The 16078-nt window shown below is 41.7% G+C and overlaps 1 protein-coding gene across 3 annotated transcripts in view; it reads right to left on the bottom strand.

The window, feature by feature from the left end:
* The window catches only part of INO80D (INO80 complex subunit D), a 46146-nt gene extending 37853 nt beyond the window's left edge, over nucleotides 1-8293 (bottom strand). For all 3 annotated transcript variants that reach the window (XM_058027602.1, XM_058027604.1, XM_058027603.1), the window contains exons 1-2: nucleotides 7806-8293; nucleotides 6462-6531 (exon numbers count right to left, since the gene is read on the bottom strand). The gene's annotated coding sequence lies outside the window, so the exon portion shown is untranslated. The remainder of the gene's footprint in view (nucleotides 1-6461; nucleotides 6532-7805) is intronic.
* Nucleotides 8294-16078: the final 7785 nt, after the last annotated feature.

Here is a 16078-nt window from a genome sequence, read left to right as displayed (position 1 = left end):
AGGTACAAGCCTCCACTTTCTGCTGTAAAAAAAGTACCATGAGAAAATGACAAAGCACTATGGCACTGGGGGATCTAGAAAACCAATTTTAAGTCACTAGGGCAAAACAAAACATCCTATCCAACAGAGTAAACAACATAAATCTGGCCTTCATTAGCATATATCTAGCTGTAAATGCAGAAAGACAGAAGAGTATTAAAAGACTTTAAAACACACTTAAAATTCTTGGAACAGCTGTACATGCACACATACCGCATTAGCGAGCATATGAATGGAGACAGGTGCTATAGATTGTAACTACTGCAAGCAACCTGAACAATCATTGGACAACAATGGTAACTTTGTATTTCCTCTTGATACACATTTTCCCTTTCCAACACACAGGGAAGCGGCCAGCCCCAGAGGCAGGAGCCTCATGCTTTGCTTACACCAGAGAGCCACAACATACACACAGTCCCCTGGACCAATTTCAATCACCTTTCCCAACTTTTCTACACCATGTCAGTCTTAAGAACAAGAAAGTTCATTGTTGACTGCTACAAAAAGACAGAACAGGAAAAGGGAACAATCTCTTTAGCATGTTAAGGACCGAACATTCCTTTCAGTCACCTTGGCTCAGGCAGATACTGACATATCCTCCAGTATTCAGCAACAACATGAAGGAAACACATAAATCCCATGGGAATATGATGACCATACAGGAGCTGTGCATCCCATGTGCTTGAGAGATAGACTCCTCTATTACTATGGCAGCAAAAGTAATCAAATGAGTCTCAACTACTTGTGACCCACACACACAACACTGACAGAAAGCCTTTTGCTGGAGAGTCTGCTTCTCTCAGTTTATCAAAGCTTGGATTAGGTGGCATACTGGACTGGACATAAAACTTGAAAGACCAAGTGTATCTTGCAGCTGGAGTGCCCCACATGTCGCTCTCTATTTTCTTCTGGTTTATTTATCACCTTCTTTTAAACTACCACTATCATGCTTTGCAGAGTTTCTGATGGATCCCTAACTTTCTCCTCTTTTGTACAACCCAGCTGTATTTCTCTTCTGAAGGTTAGCAGGCAATAGACCAAAGAAAGAGCTCCTTAGGATGGTTCCAAAGTAAACAGTGAGAAATGCATACCTTGTGTGCCTCCGTTAAGCTTCTGTAAGGAAACTGCTCCACAGTTCCCAGCCACTAATCCTAGATTTATTCTTGTGGCCACAGTCTTATTTTTGGATTTAACTCATAATTAAGTCTTATTTTTGCATTTTACTTGACTGTGTCAAGGCAGGCACAGTATTTCACTTCTCACTTGTCTGAGAGATACAGGGCACAAGAGCAATGCCATTTGAAACACTCACACAAAAATACTGACAATAATCCCCAGGGAAACCAATGAGCATGAACGTGAGTTTTTGGGTCTATACATACACTAAAAGAAGCTCATGCAAAAACAGCCATGTTAAAAATCCTGACAGTAATCAATTACTCCAAGTACAGTGCAAGGAACAAGAAAGCCAACAAACATGGTAGCCAACCAATGTTATATTAAAAAAACAACACAGCAATTTTCTCAAACTTGCAATTACATCTTTATTGATAAATTCTTAAACAGACTCCCCAAAAGACACGTCACTATGTGGATACATTGCCAGGAACAGAGACTGAAGTTGGACTTAATCTAAGAAGAGCTTTGTTTTTTTACTTCCATGGCATACCATATAAGAGAGAGAGTGTGTGTGTATAAATATATATATATAAAAATAGCGAAGACACTTAAATCTCTTCATTCTGATTTCATCTAATGCAGTGTTTTGTTTTTAACAATTTACAGGAGTTCTTATCAGAGCTTTTCGCTGCTACGTAAAAAGTAGCACAAGCATGGAATAGGCACATGTCACTTAACTGAGGAGAACTGAAACTACACTTAGCTAAATAGTGGGTGGGGGAGAAATTATTTTTGTCCCACAGGATTCAGTAAGAGATGACGGAAACATGGACTTCCCCTGGAAAAAGCAAATGCTTAAGCAGCTGTACTTCACTATAAAAATATCAGAATACAAAACTTTCTGGAAGCTGTTTTCGGTTTTGCATTTATACTCTACATTGAAGATGTAGGAAGGTTCAACAGGACAAAAAAAATTATGCCTGCATGTGCTCAAACTAACTTTAGCCACAACCCGTGAATGAGAAACCAGAAGCTGCTTCATGAGGAACCTAGATTTTCCTTAAACAACTGATTCTAAATAAAAGATTCTGAGCTACTAAGAAACAACAGGGCAAAGAACAGAAGGGAATCCAAAAATGCATGCCCTTGTGAAATAAAAAATCATGGTAGGGAATAAGGTAAATAAAAAAGCAGCCATACCAGATCACAAAACATTGCAGCTAGAGGTACCTGATGAAGTCAGTAAGAGATTGATTCAAAACATATCAAAATTTCTTCATTTTTACTATTCACAGGCAGTGAACTGCTGGAGCTTGCAGTCACATGAGACTATGGAAGCAGACACTACCATCAAGTTCAAAAAGGCAACAGAGTTCATGGACAATGGGGACATAAGTGATGCACTCTCTAGCATGACCATTTAAACAGATATGAGTGGTGGAGGAGTAAGAGAAGAAAGCACAAAAAAAGTGTCTGGGCTTTAATGCCCTTCCTAAGTAGCATCACTTATTCCTACTGCCCTAGACAGAACATTAGGTTGGATCCAAGGTAATCTGACCCAGCAGGGTATTTTTCACATTCTTATAAATTTATCACTAATATTTGTAACTTCATAACACATTCACTTCTCCCTTTGTCCCATTTTTTATTCTTGAGCAGCTGACAGGAATAAAATCTCCTCCCTCTGGCTGAAGTCCTATCTGGAAGTGTGAAGAAGAGTAACAAACTTAGCACCCCAGCAAGGCTTTATAGCAAGGACAGACAGGACACAGAGCAAAGTCACACTCTGAGACATCAGCACTTAAGAGCAGAGCTATTTGTCCTGCTGAGTGCAGCCACTGGTTGTCCATAAGATAACTGAAGGTGGTTTGCACAGCGACTGCAAAAAGAGAAATGGAAGATTTCAATACACACAGGAACACACCTGTCCAACTGCCAACACCTACTACCACCCTCTGGAAGAAGCCAGCTTCCAACTTGCTTTTAGCACTGGCTTTGCAGTACAGGCATAATCAGCTCCCTTGCAGTGCACATCAGCTCCAAAGACAACACAGTTGTAGCTCTGCACTCCACACACTTTCTTCCAAAAGAGTTAAACACTCCTTCAGAGAGGCTGGAAAACAGTGTAGCAGCAAACTTTGGAGGATGAGCTTTACTACAACCATACCCAAGTAGCAGCATTATGTCATACAGAAATCTGGTACCTGACACTGTGAGTAATCTACAGGGAAGGCAATGGCTTACTCACTAACAGAAAACCCAAAGCACCAGAGCCTCAAAACTCAGATCGGTAATTTTGCGCAAATGCTGTGCTGAAAATATTAGAGTATTTTAAATCATGTGGGTTGAAACATTCTTAAACATATGCTCAGAACTTGACATTCAATGTACGTAAGACCCTTTTAGGCAATGGAATCCCCAAATGCATTGTAAATTGCAAGGCAATTATATGCTGGTGGTTAAAAGATGTATAATTAAGAGGACTGAGCTCAGAGCTTCACACACTGCATCCAAACAAAATCCACAACTACAGAGGTCTTTACTATGTTGTTTGCATTTGCTAATACTAGCCTAAATTTCATGTTAAATTGCTTGGTGTGCTCATGACATCTCAAAGACAGGGTACAATCATCTCTATAGGTTCCCAAAACCATCAGCTTGGGGCCAGAAGTAGAACATGGATCTACAAGAATCTCAGCTTCTCCACAAGCACAAATAACATAAATAGTAGTTTTGTCATTTCCTCTTGACCAAGAAAGAACAAGTGCCTGTCACTGTCAGACCCATTTCCTGAAACTGAGCAAGCACACGGAGTGCAAGATGTTTGGAAACATGGAATTTCATCCACTCCAAGATGAACAGAAGCCACAAAGTTCAAGACAAAAAGACAGGCACTTAAAGCTATTTTATAGCAAAACTTTTCAATTGGTGTTAGTAAGAAGTATGCTTCTAAGTATGAATCTAAAACATTCATTTTCTCTATTTCATAGCAAGTAATATCTCTATTTGAAATGTTTTGTTCTATCAAGAGAAGCTGTACTACATCTAATTGTGATCAACATCAACACCAAAAAGTTGTAGCTTCTGTCCCTATACTGTGATCTAACCATAAGTTTCGCTTAGTTCTAGTCTTTTAACAGCTCCATTCTCTACTACACTCAGCTAGCAAACCAAGAATGCTGTAATTGTGGAAACAAGAGTCTTTTTGTCAGTAAAAGCACTCAAATTGAGACAGAGGACACTGGGAAGCAACGCACATCAGCTACAAGAGTTCCTGTACAGAATGCTTTCATTAACTAGAGTACAGTCCTTACTCAGGAAGGCCTCTGAAGTGCAGGTACTGCAACACACATGCAGGTACCCTGACAGATCAAGGCATTCAACATGCTAAGATCTTACAAGATATTTTTAGTTACCACCTGGAATTGTATTTTGGACTACATTTTTTCTTATGTTAAGATGTACCTGGGAAGAAAGAAGCAATATTGCCCTCATTCTGCCTTTTTAAAAAGCTTATTACTTCAGTTCTGGCAAAAGGCAGTTTACATTGCATAAGGATGTCCAATATATTAACAGAATAGCAGCAGAATGTTTTAGGCAACACTGGGAAAACAGATTATGCTTTAGAATATAACACAATAAATACAGAATTAAACTTAAGCATTATTCCTAATAATAGCAACAGCTAGAGAACTTACAGACTTGTAACTGGTTACAATCAAGAGCAGAAAACATAACTATGAGAAGGAAAATAAGAAGTCTTTGCTCACAAACTGAACAGGTTCTTTTTGTTTTCCTACACCACATGAACTTTAACAGGAATTTTCATTTCAGCTGGTTCGCTCATCTGTACCTCATAGTATCTTAGAGAAAACCTGACACAGATAGCCCAAACCCTAAAAAACAACAAACATTTAAGACTCTACGGATTTTGGAAACTTCAGAGGATTTGTAAAGAAGAAAGCTTACGTAGGAAAATTTGTAACTACTGTCAAGAGTACGTTCCTACAGATTTCAAAAACTAATTTCCTAAACATGGCTATTCCTGACCTAAGGTTCAAAATGGGCTCTGTATCTGGAAAGTTTTTTGCACAAGGATTTCTCTATTTGAGCAGAAGGTCTCCAGGCCCCAGTCCTGCTATCACATCCTCACAGGGAGGTTGTCACGCATGGTTATTTCAAGGTAGTTATAAACAGGCCTGGGTTTTGCCAGGATGAGCAGGGCTGCAAAGAGCAGCCTTCAGATATGGCAACAAATGGACCCTTTATGACATTGCAACACGGCAGAAATGTACTTTAGAAACATCTCAAAATACCAAAAGCAATATCCTGAGATAAAGTAGAGATTAAACATACCATAACACACCTTACATCTGTACTTGGGAAAAAAAATAAGTCCGAGTCTTTTATTTATTCAAATAACACATAGCCTGCCTTTCCAGATGAGGTTAAACAAAATACCTTTGTCTTATTTTTAGTCCCAATACTACAAAGACAAATAAACTTATTTTCTCACAATACAATATCATTCTTGCTTCAGTAGGAATATTCAGTAAACAAACCAATAGAGCTCCTCACAGAGGAGCCTTTCAGCAGGTATAAGCTATTGGAGTTTCAGTGTGGTCCTAAAATAAATTTGTACCTCCTGATGATTTACCAGACCATGAGAACACAGTACACACAGTTCTGCAGGACCAGGTCCTACACACAAATTCAATCACTCATCACAAAAATACTGAACATCAAAATGACCCCCAGTACATAAATTTAGCATTGCTTCCAGTAAATAATTTAGCTTTACAATTAATAAAACTTCTGTGATCTTTTGTATGTACTACAAACAGCTCATGCAAAAGGCTGAATGTCACCAGTTTGTAAGTGACAGCTTCACACAAAACACGAGCTCTCCAGTTCAGCCATCAGCAGCGGTACCTGGTGGGTATGGCCTGAGCGTGGAACACTGCCACTACAGGTGAGCCCATAGGGGAGGGCACCTGTCTACAGGGGAACAGTGCATTGCCCTAATTTTGTCAATTTTATTTTTGAGTCTCCCAACCCTCAAAAACTAAAAGGCCTTAAAGTATACCTGCATCGCACATTGTCGAGTAACTAAGTTAGAACTAACTCTATGTATTTTAATCAGACGGTATAATATAAGGCTTTAAGGTGAGTGTCACTGTCACTTCTAAAATTCATTTGAGGTTACTTGTACAAAGCCATTATAGTTCTGACCTAAAAGACACATTAAGGAATATCTGACCGAAACGTGCCACCTCCCGCGTTAGAAACCGGAGCTATTTCACCTGTGCGGGGTGAAGTGCGATGGTGGGTCTTCCAGTGCACTCACTTCACAACTACCAGACGTTCTTTTCCCTGAAAAAAAGGATCCTTTCATTTTCAGTCCGGGGGGCAGCAGCACCTCACAGAGGCCCCCCAGCCTGGCGGGACCCCAGCCCACAGGGACATGAGAGGGGGCCAGACACAGCCCTTGCCTTGTAGGGGCTACCGGAGCGCTGCCCTCCCCGGGCTGCCGTGCCAGTGCCTGTGGCTCCTGCCCCGCTAACGGGTCCCGGGACAGCGGGGTGGCCGAGGGACCCCGGCCCGGCCCCGGCAGGGCTCAGGCAGCTGCCGGCCCCGGCATGTGCCCGGCACCGAAGGTGCTGCCCGGGCAGCCCCTACCCCTGCCCCGGGTTCCGCGCTCGGGGTCCGGCCCGGGGCCCCACGTGCCGGCAGCTTGGGGGGCGGGGGGGACACTCCGAGGGCTTCCCCGCACCCCCAAAACCGCCCCCCGCTACCTCCCAAAAAGTTGTGCGGCGAATCCAGCCGCCGCCGGCCCGGCCGAAGGGGGTCACCGACGGGGGGGAAAGGGGGTACGGGACGGGCGGGGGGGAACCTGCGGCCGCATTCCGAGGTGCCCCCGCCCCGCCGGCACCGTCCCCACGGCCGCGGGCGGGGGGTGGCCGGCGGCGGCGGTGGGGGGATAAAGCACCCCAAAAACGCTGCGAAACTTTCCAGGCCGCGGCCGGCGTAGCCCCGCGGGACCGGCACCGCCTCCGCCGCGGCGGCCCCGCACCGGGCTGGGGGAGGGGGTGCCCCCCCACCCCGGCACCCCTCATTAAAAGTCATTTCGGCAAATTAATGCCGCCCCCGTCCCCCCGTCCCGCGGCCCTCTCGCCCCGCGCGGGGGGCGGGGGGGCTTGGTGGGGGGAAGAGCGGCCCCAACCGCGGCGCCCCCTCCGCTTCCCCCCAGCCGCCCGGCCCCGGCGGCGGCGGGGCTCGGCCCGCTCTGGGCCCGGGGCCCGGCGCGGGGGGCCCGGCGGGGCGGGGAGCGGAGCGGCCGGGCCGCGCCGCGCCGCGGCCTAGCGCCCCCCCGCCCTCGTTCTCCCCCGCCGCCCTTCACCTCCCGGGCAAAGGCGCCGCGCCCGACCCTCCCGCTGTGCCCCGGCGGCCGTCTCACCCCCCTCCGGCGCTCCTCCCGGCGCCCGAAAGCTTCAAAAACCCCCCTGGCTCCCCGCACCCCCTACTGCGGCCTACGCCGCTCCGACCGATCCCCGGCCTCGAGTAGCCCGCCTCCCCGCCCGCCCTGCACCCTCCGCACCGCCTGCCGCGCTACGCGAGCCCGGGGATGCAGGCCGGGCCTGGCTTACCTTTCCAGCTGCTTTTTTTTCCCTCCTCTCTCTCCTCTCCCCCCTTTCCCTCTGTTGGGCTGACAGATCAGAGTTTCCTCCCCAGCAGAGGGACTGGGAATGTGCTCGGGCTCTGTGCTGAGGAGCTGCTGCCCCCCTGTCTCTGAGAAGATCCTGCTTTTTGTGAGGAGGAAGCTTTGGGGGCTCTTTTATTATTTTAAAACTACAAAGTGCTCAGAGGGTAGGTGATTATTAAGGGGAATCCCTGAATATATTCTCCAGCAAAGAAGGCAGGGCTGCTGGGGCTGCTCAAGAAGAGAGCCAGCAGCCTCCTATAGCACCACTACAGGCACTGAGAGGACATAACATCAGAGAGCGGCTCCTCTGCCCTCCAAAACAACAACTTTCCTACCATCTTGGAGGTAGTAGCGAGGGAGAGAGGGAGGGGGAAAAAAAGTACAGAAGGTTTTTATAAAGTGTCAATTTGTAGGAGGGAGAGAAATGGCCAAAACAAAATATTTTATCATGTGTGTGACTTTTTTTTTTTTTTTTAATAAAAATAAAATACAAAGGCTCGTCGCTGAAGATTTTTTTAAAATAATCTGTAAAGATCAACTCTCTGGAAAAAAAATTTAAAGGAGGTATGGTAAAATATTTTTAGTTACTTCGTTGTTCTTAAAGCTATGTATTTTTTTCTGTATTTTAATGATAACTTTTTGTCATTTTGTGATGGTTCTAAAAATTAGTGTGTAATTGTGGAAGTTTGTGTAACTTTTGTTTTGGTATTCTTAGTCTTAGTAAACAGCTGAGATTGATGTCGGATAGTTTGGTGTAATTGTACCGTACCATAACGTCCTTCTCTCTCTCAAGGCATTGTAAATAAAATTGGATATACAGGTATGAAAAACCCATAGTTTTTAATTTTTACTTTTATTTCTTTCTAGAGTAGGCTACATAGAGAAACAATGAGGGATTTAATGTGAGTGAGAGGAACCTATGATACATATCTGAGGAATTGTGCTGTCATAAATTTAGCATTGTCTGCCCTTCAGGATGGGATGTGAAAAAACAGAACTCATAGCAAGAAATTTGGGGGCAACAGTTGAGTTTTGTTCTTAATATTTTCAAAGCATTTTGCACCCTTCTAAAAATCTGTTTCAGTTCTTTCTAAGTTACTGTTTTGATTTAGGGGCTTTGTTCTTCATATTTATGAATATTATTCCTAACTTATAGTTGAGAAATGCTATAAATTTATACTACAGTGTCTTATAATATAAAATAATATTACTTTTCTTTGTTGCAGATTCTTTTATTAGATTGTAAAAAATATATTAAATGCTGTCAAAACAGTGTCAGATGCTGTGGTGTATCTGTAGGTGAAGACACTGATCACTGTATTCAGCAGATCTGTGATAATGTTTCTTGAAGTGGTATCATGCACAGCCCTATTCAGAGATAAACTGCAAAGATGCCTTTTTATTTGTCCCGAAGGAAGAGGAAATAATTAGGAAACTAATGAGCTATACATTATGTTTTTTCCATTGTAAAAATTATTCAGGTGGTATAGACTAATTGAACTGCAGTCAGACTAAGGTCATAAGGACGAAGTACTGAATTACTTAGTATATTATCACCCTCCTCCTCTCCCCTGCCAAATCTGAAATATATTGGTTTAGTTCAGTTCTTGTAATCTTAAAAAAAATTCCCATATTTTAGGTACATCCGCATTTCAGAACATACTTTGAGTTTGCCCAGCCTGCATAGTGAGTGTAGCTTGTGTGTTCATAGTGGGTTTTTCATTTAGATAAATAGGTTTCAATTAAAGTACAATTAAAAGTCAGCTGGTCTTTGTGTCACACTGTTTTTGTTTAGCAGAGTTTTTTAGATTATTCTTAGTCTACCTAGCTCATTTTTAATAATCTGGAGTGTTGCATTCAATGGAATTATTGCATGAGAGGTGTTTTTCTGTTCTTTGATTTTTTTTTCTGTTTTTCAGTTATTAATCTGTCAAATAGATAGTTCTGCTGATGTTAGAAAACAACAACAACAAAAAAACCCAAATATGTTGCTCCCATATTGTATTCCAAAAGAGTTTGTATTTTGTATAGAAGTAGTGCAATAATTGGGGTCCTTCATACTTTTACCAGTCATTATTGTATGCTTTGGAGCATGAAGTATGATTATTCTCTTTGTAAGCTGTTTCAGCAAAAACTACTTTTATATCCCATACCTAGAATTCATTACAGGAATGATAGGGATTACAAACATTGGTCAGGTATAGCATGATTGAAAAACCGCAAACCTTTTGAAATATTGCAAATAAATTATCTTAATTAATTTGGGAAATTCAACAAATGCAGCATAAACTAGTATTTCCTTTTCTTTTATTCTAAATAGATAGATAAAGGGCCAAATTCTCAGACCCCACTTTTGCAGATGCTTGCAGGCCTTACTAACACTTGCTTATTCAGAAGTGCCTGAAGGATCACTGTAGTTCCTGGCATAAAACTCTTCCCAAGTCGGTAGGATTTTGCTTAAATTTAAGTTTCTGTACAAAGTGATTTCTTGTGTTAACCATTGTGTTAAACAAGAGAATTGCTCCTTTCAACTTAATTCAGTAGTTCAGTATAGTTCAACTACAGTTCAGGTTCTCTTAATTGGAACTATTTAGATGGTTTTTGTGTTTTAGGAAGAGAGGCATACCAGGAACAACTAATCTATGCCACATCTCTCTGTGGTACCCTTAAGAATATCTGTACAGCACACTTAGTATCTTGGAACTGTATTTTTTAAATGAGATGCAGGTAATTCAACATTTTAGAGAAATAGCTATATGAATGCACTTGAGAAGCTGAGCACAGAAACAATATTAAACCTTTTCTTGGGCTTATGTGTTTGACTTTAATCAGATTACTTGCCTGCCTAAATTTAAACATGTGTCATGGTAGCATTACACATTTTGGTGACATCCTAAGATCTATCTGATGTGTTTTAATTGTGAAGCTAGAAGCTTAATGCCAAGAAAATGAGAAACATTTTGAATCTGGAAGTTTGGAATAGGAAAACTTGAAATGGAATACTTCTAGTATCTTGTACAAAAAAAAATTAATTCAATTTTTTTAAGGAGGAGAAAGTAAAGAGGAAAAATTTGCCAGATCTTGGTTGTGTGGACTATTATGTAATCATTCAACAGAGAAATTAAAAATTTGTACTTCATGGATGGATAAATTTATTTAACAAAACTTTATTTACCTGAGAGTAATTTGCTTTTCACTAACTTACTAAGAGACAAAAATATTATTTTAATTTGCTGAAAATAAAATGTTACACGGTAACAAGCTAAAGGAGAGTCTGCTAGCTTTAGTAATGTAGAATGAATTTTTTTTTTTAAATATTTGCTTATCTTTATGGACAAGACTCTTAGGCTGGGACATACATTATTTTGATGGGTAGAGCAGTGCTCTGAAATTACACTGGAGGACAAATTGAACACTGAAACTTCTGTACAAGGACAATGTGTAAACCCCAAGCACGAAAGGTCCCCTGTACAACATTCAGAATTGTATTCTGGAACTTCCATTCTTCAGAACGGGTCTGTCTGCCTTGATTTAAATCAGCCTCATCCCTGGACCAACTGCTCCATCCAGTAAACTTATTGTACACTTGAGCACAGAGTGGTCAGAGAACATTAATGTTCTGTAAATCACACGTTCTGGCTAATGAGGCATTCTGTGCTGATGTGTCTCACTTGTGTTAGTAGTGGGACAGGGCAGTGATGCAGTGAATAAGCTTTGTGAGTCTAATAAAGCAATGAAATAGGTGCTTTAGCTTGTACACCACTTACTGGAGGAGGCTGCATCAAGAAATGAACCTTGATTCTCTCCCAAGGTCGTTCACACCCCAAGTGCAGACCACAAGAATTTCTGGAGCATGCCTTAGACTCTGTGCATGTGATGAAGACTCTCAGGTTCTCCACAAATAGTGTTCCAATGTCGGCATCTTGGTATTATTTCTTGAAAGACACATACTGAGGAAACAGTTCCAAGGTCTTCAAATGCTTGCTAAAGGGATTAGCAATTTATTTAAAATGCAAGTAAATGTTGTGAAGGGGAAGAACAACTCTAAGTGTATAGCTGTTAATTCAAGATTTTCTTATCTGAAGAGCCACATTTGTATAGAAGATCTTGTCTTTAGGCATTTAAAGACTGCAAAGGGTGAGAAATTAAGTAAAACCCAAAGTTATGATACACTCTTCTAAGCAATGTCTTGAGCAGCTGTGATGTGGTATTAGTTTGTGTAATAGTGGCAAGTTCTGGAGTCAAGCTAACCATTAAATCCCAGCATATTAACATTTTTGAAAAATGTTAATTCTTATTTTTCACCAATTCTTTAACATGAAAATTTTATAGCAATGGTTGTCTCTTGCGTATCTGGGTTTCAGTTACTCTGCTGCAGTTGTATGTATTTGATAACCAGCACGCTCTTTGCCACTTTTCCAAAACACAGAGTCCTTATGTTAAAAACACTGCCTATGATCTGAGGATTTTTCTCTAGGAAATATACCCAAGTTATGCCGTAAATTGAACTTCTTACACCAGCTGCTAAACTCCTTCAAACCCGTGCTTTAGTGCACTCCTGTGTGGCAGATAGCACAGCTGAAACTATAGGACAAGCCCTATATACAACAGAGTGACTTTGCTTTACTTAGTTTAAAGCCCCAAATGCTAGCAAAGCAACATGATGTACACATGCCTAACCTTGTTTTCCTGAGTGTTAGGAGCTTCATTAAAGCTTTTTTCAGCAATGGGAATTTTCCTGTGGGTTTCAGTAGGAGTATAGCTGAAGAAGTATTTAACCAATTGGGAACAGATGTATGCTAGCTATTACATGATAATATAATTAATTGATAGTAAACTGTACTGAAAATAGTAATTAACTTAGACTTCACTAATCTGTTCTTCATTATCAATGTGTATTTTAATCTGCATTAAATAAATGGCATTGTCTTCCTAAAGCTCAGCAAAGACAAAACAGTAAGACTGTTAATTGTGGGAAGGTTGTCCAGGGCATGTTGGGCATCTGTGGAGACCTCTTTAAATAGAGGACAAATTAATGGAATAAGCTGTCCCAGCAGAATGCTGTAATACCATCCCATTTTACTGGGAAGCCCTTCGTTAATTCAAAGTATACTATTGTATTTTACCTATCTGCTTCTGTCTATGGATATTTCATTAACTGTAATTGTAGTGGTAAGAAGCTCCACACTTTGTCAGCAGTCCTCTCTGCTATTAGTCCAACCTTATTCATTTACATTCAGGTTGCAGAGGGTCTTGGTCACCACTGCAGGATGGAAAGATGAGAATTCCCGCTCTGGACCAAATCAACGGTCTCTTAAGTCTTCTGAGAGTAGCTTCCAACAAAGGTGTGAAATATCCTGTGATGGGTAATTGAGAAGTAAAGGGCATGCAGGACAAGATTTTTCTAAAATAGTTGGAGCTGAGCTAACATCAAAGCAAAGGCTTAATTAGTGTCTAGGGTCATGGGATTCCAGTGGATTTTGAAAGTTTTTTGTCACATACGAAGTTTTTTGCTCTCAGTATGTTTCTTTTTGATACATGGTTCTCGTCTCTGATCCATTTCAAACATAAACACAGGTGTACAGATGATGACAAGAAGAAATAAAACTATTTCTTTAAAATATTAGTTAATTATATTCGAAATTCAGCATTGGCTGAGTGAGAAGATGTCTCTACTACCTCTTATGCCTCTAAATCTCAGTAGGCTTCTCAGCATTAGGCACTGTGAATAAATGTGTACACGTAGCTGGAGGAAAACATAATTATTAACAGTGTTTAGCATAGCAGGCTTTGCTGATTATGGAATCACTAATTTTGTTTGAATTACAAGGCTTTATATATGTTATTTATGTCTCTCTGGGCCATTTTTCTGTGAGCTATGGAGAGTTGGAGCCACCTGTGTACTTTGGGACAGTTCACTGACATCATTCCATCAACTAATATGTGTTACTGTAAAGCGTCTTTTGGATGAAACCTTACACAGCAGAAAGGGCCATGACTTGTGTAAGCCCACATGCACAGTGAAGGATCTGGTGTTCATTTCTGAACTGAGTTTTCTTTGTGACTCTGTAAACTTCAGTATTTTGTTCGCAAAAGTACTTGTGCCCGTTGGGCATTTTATGAAAAATAATAATAATCTATTAATGTCTATAAATAAATTGAAAATTGTGTGTTGTGTTTGGCTTTGGTATTTTTTGTTGTTTTTAAATCAGAATTTTAAAACTTCTCAGGTAATTCTAGGAGAACTTACACATTTTGACATTTTGTGGGGTTCTTGTATTCTTTATAAAAAGCTTACTGCTGTTGTCAGGGAAGTCCTTAGCTTTTAGCCACTTTCCAGAGTTCCCCATTTACTTATTACTTTTTTTCCATTCTGGTAGTCACCATGAAGTCCTCTTCTATTTGCTTCTCTTGCTTTCTCTGTTTGTCCTGTCAGTCCCTTGAGAGAGTCATCTTCTAACCCTTCAGCACTAAAGGTGATTTCATTTTACTGCATATTCGAAGAACACAACAAATTATTAGGAGACTGTCTTGTTTTGGGAGAGGACATTTTGGCTTAGCCATTGTTTGGAGTGTTTTATGAGGAGTGGGGTAGTGGGGACAGAGATGAAGTTATTTTACCTTTCCCCTTTGGATTAAGGCTGATGCCAGTCTGCCATGCTACTTTTCCTTTACAGCTATGACCCTAAGCTATTTTTTTGTTGGTTTCAACATTAAAATACAGCATATCCCCCAATCAAGCATGCAGCAGACTGTCTTGCAAGAATCTCATCAGCTTCCGAAGAGGCAGTGATCCAAAATCTTGTGCTTCTTGGGGAAATGCTACAGACACCTTTTCTGCTTTGAGCTGTGCTTCAAAATACATTAAAAAATAAGTCGGTTCCAGCTATTTTTATGACTGGCCTAATTTTGCTGGACATGTCAGAGTCTTGCTGAGGACATACCTGTTTGACTTGAATTCTGTTATGTTTCTTTTTATTGAAGCAGCTCACTACACTGCCCAGGGTTTTAAGCACTCTCCCTTTGGAAGTACAGAGATGCACCCATGGGATTCTGGTGCTTTCAGTAAGGTGGCTATTAAACAGGGTTTGAGTTTTGTTTTTTGGGGTTATTGTTTGGTTGGTTTTTGTTTTTGTTGGGTTTAAAGTCACAGCTTTAGACCTCGATGCTTAAATCTGTCTGCAGTTACAGTTTCTCTTTAATCTGAATGCACCTGGTCTAAACTTGCTTGAAAGTGTAACTGCATAGTATGGTCTTACCTTGAATTAACACACCCCTTGCCTTCTCTACTCTGCACGTGCACCTGCTGAAGACAAGACTACAAAAAGGCAAGGTTTAATCCGTCATGCTTGGGGTTAAAGGTTTGCACACAAGAGTCTCGTTTACACCGGGCTGTGCTCAGAGAGGAGGATACTTATGGACCACCCCCATCCATCTCTCCCCAGACACACTGCTGTTCTTGGCAGGCTGTACAGGCAGGAGTGCACAGGAGCAGCGAGATGAAGGCTACTGCCCCTGAAGGAGACTAGCAATGCACCCGCTGAGAAGTTCTGCCAGTTGGCCACCAGGTGGAAGCAGGGCCGCACTTGGGGAATTGCAGGAATTGCAGCTCCTCCGGGGCTGCGCTCAGCTCCAAAACAAAGCCTAACAAAGCCCCTGCCCACCCCAGCAGAGTCGGGATAACGGCACCCACCAGCCTCGCATGTGGAGTGAGCTGCATCAGCACGCTGACGGCTCAGGCAGTGTGAGCACCTGCCTGCTCAGCCCTTACCGTAACACCAGGAACAATACTCAGAGCATGGTTATCTCCACATCCCACTTTTTCATAATTCTCTAACCTGAGGTTGCAGCTTCAGGACCGGCAAGTAGCAGCACTGACTGTGAACTTTTTCTCTTAAATAAACAGAGGTAAGTTGTGTGAATAGCCCTGTTTCTGTAGTTTTTGTTCAAATATTTTGCCCAGCCTATGTCACCTCCCTGCCTTTGCAGACCCCTATTATGCTTTTGTCACTAGCTGGGTAAAAGTCCTCATATGCACCAACTGTTCAGCCACCAGAGCAAAAAGAAGGAATAAGGGGTGAGCTACGCTCTAAACTCAGTGGTTAAGAATGCTAATTTAGATTTCTCTTTCCTATCTAGTTTCCAACAGTCAAATTTATAGAGAGAGTCTTGTTGCTTCTACCAAGTTTGGCTGAAAAATTCTGTACTTGACTAGTT

The sequence above is a fragment of the Melospiza georgiana genome, chromosome 7, assembly GCF_028018845.1.
Source record: "Melospiza georgiana isolate bMelGeo1 chromosome 7, bMelGeo1.pri, whole genome shotgun sequence".
Taxonomy (NCBI): Eukaryota; Metazoa; Chordata; class Aves; order Passeriformes; family Passerellidae; genus Melospiza; species Melospiza georgiana.
This window is presented reverse-complemented; position numbering and strand designations above follow the sequence as displayed.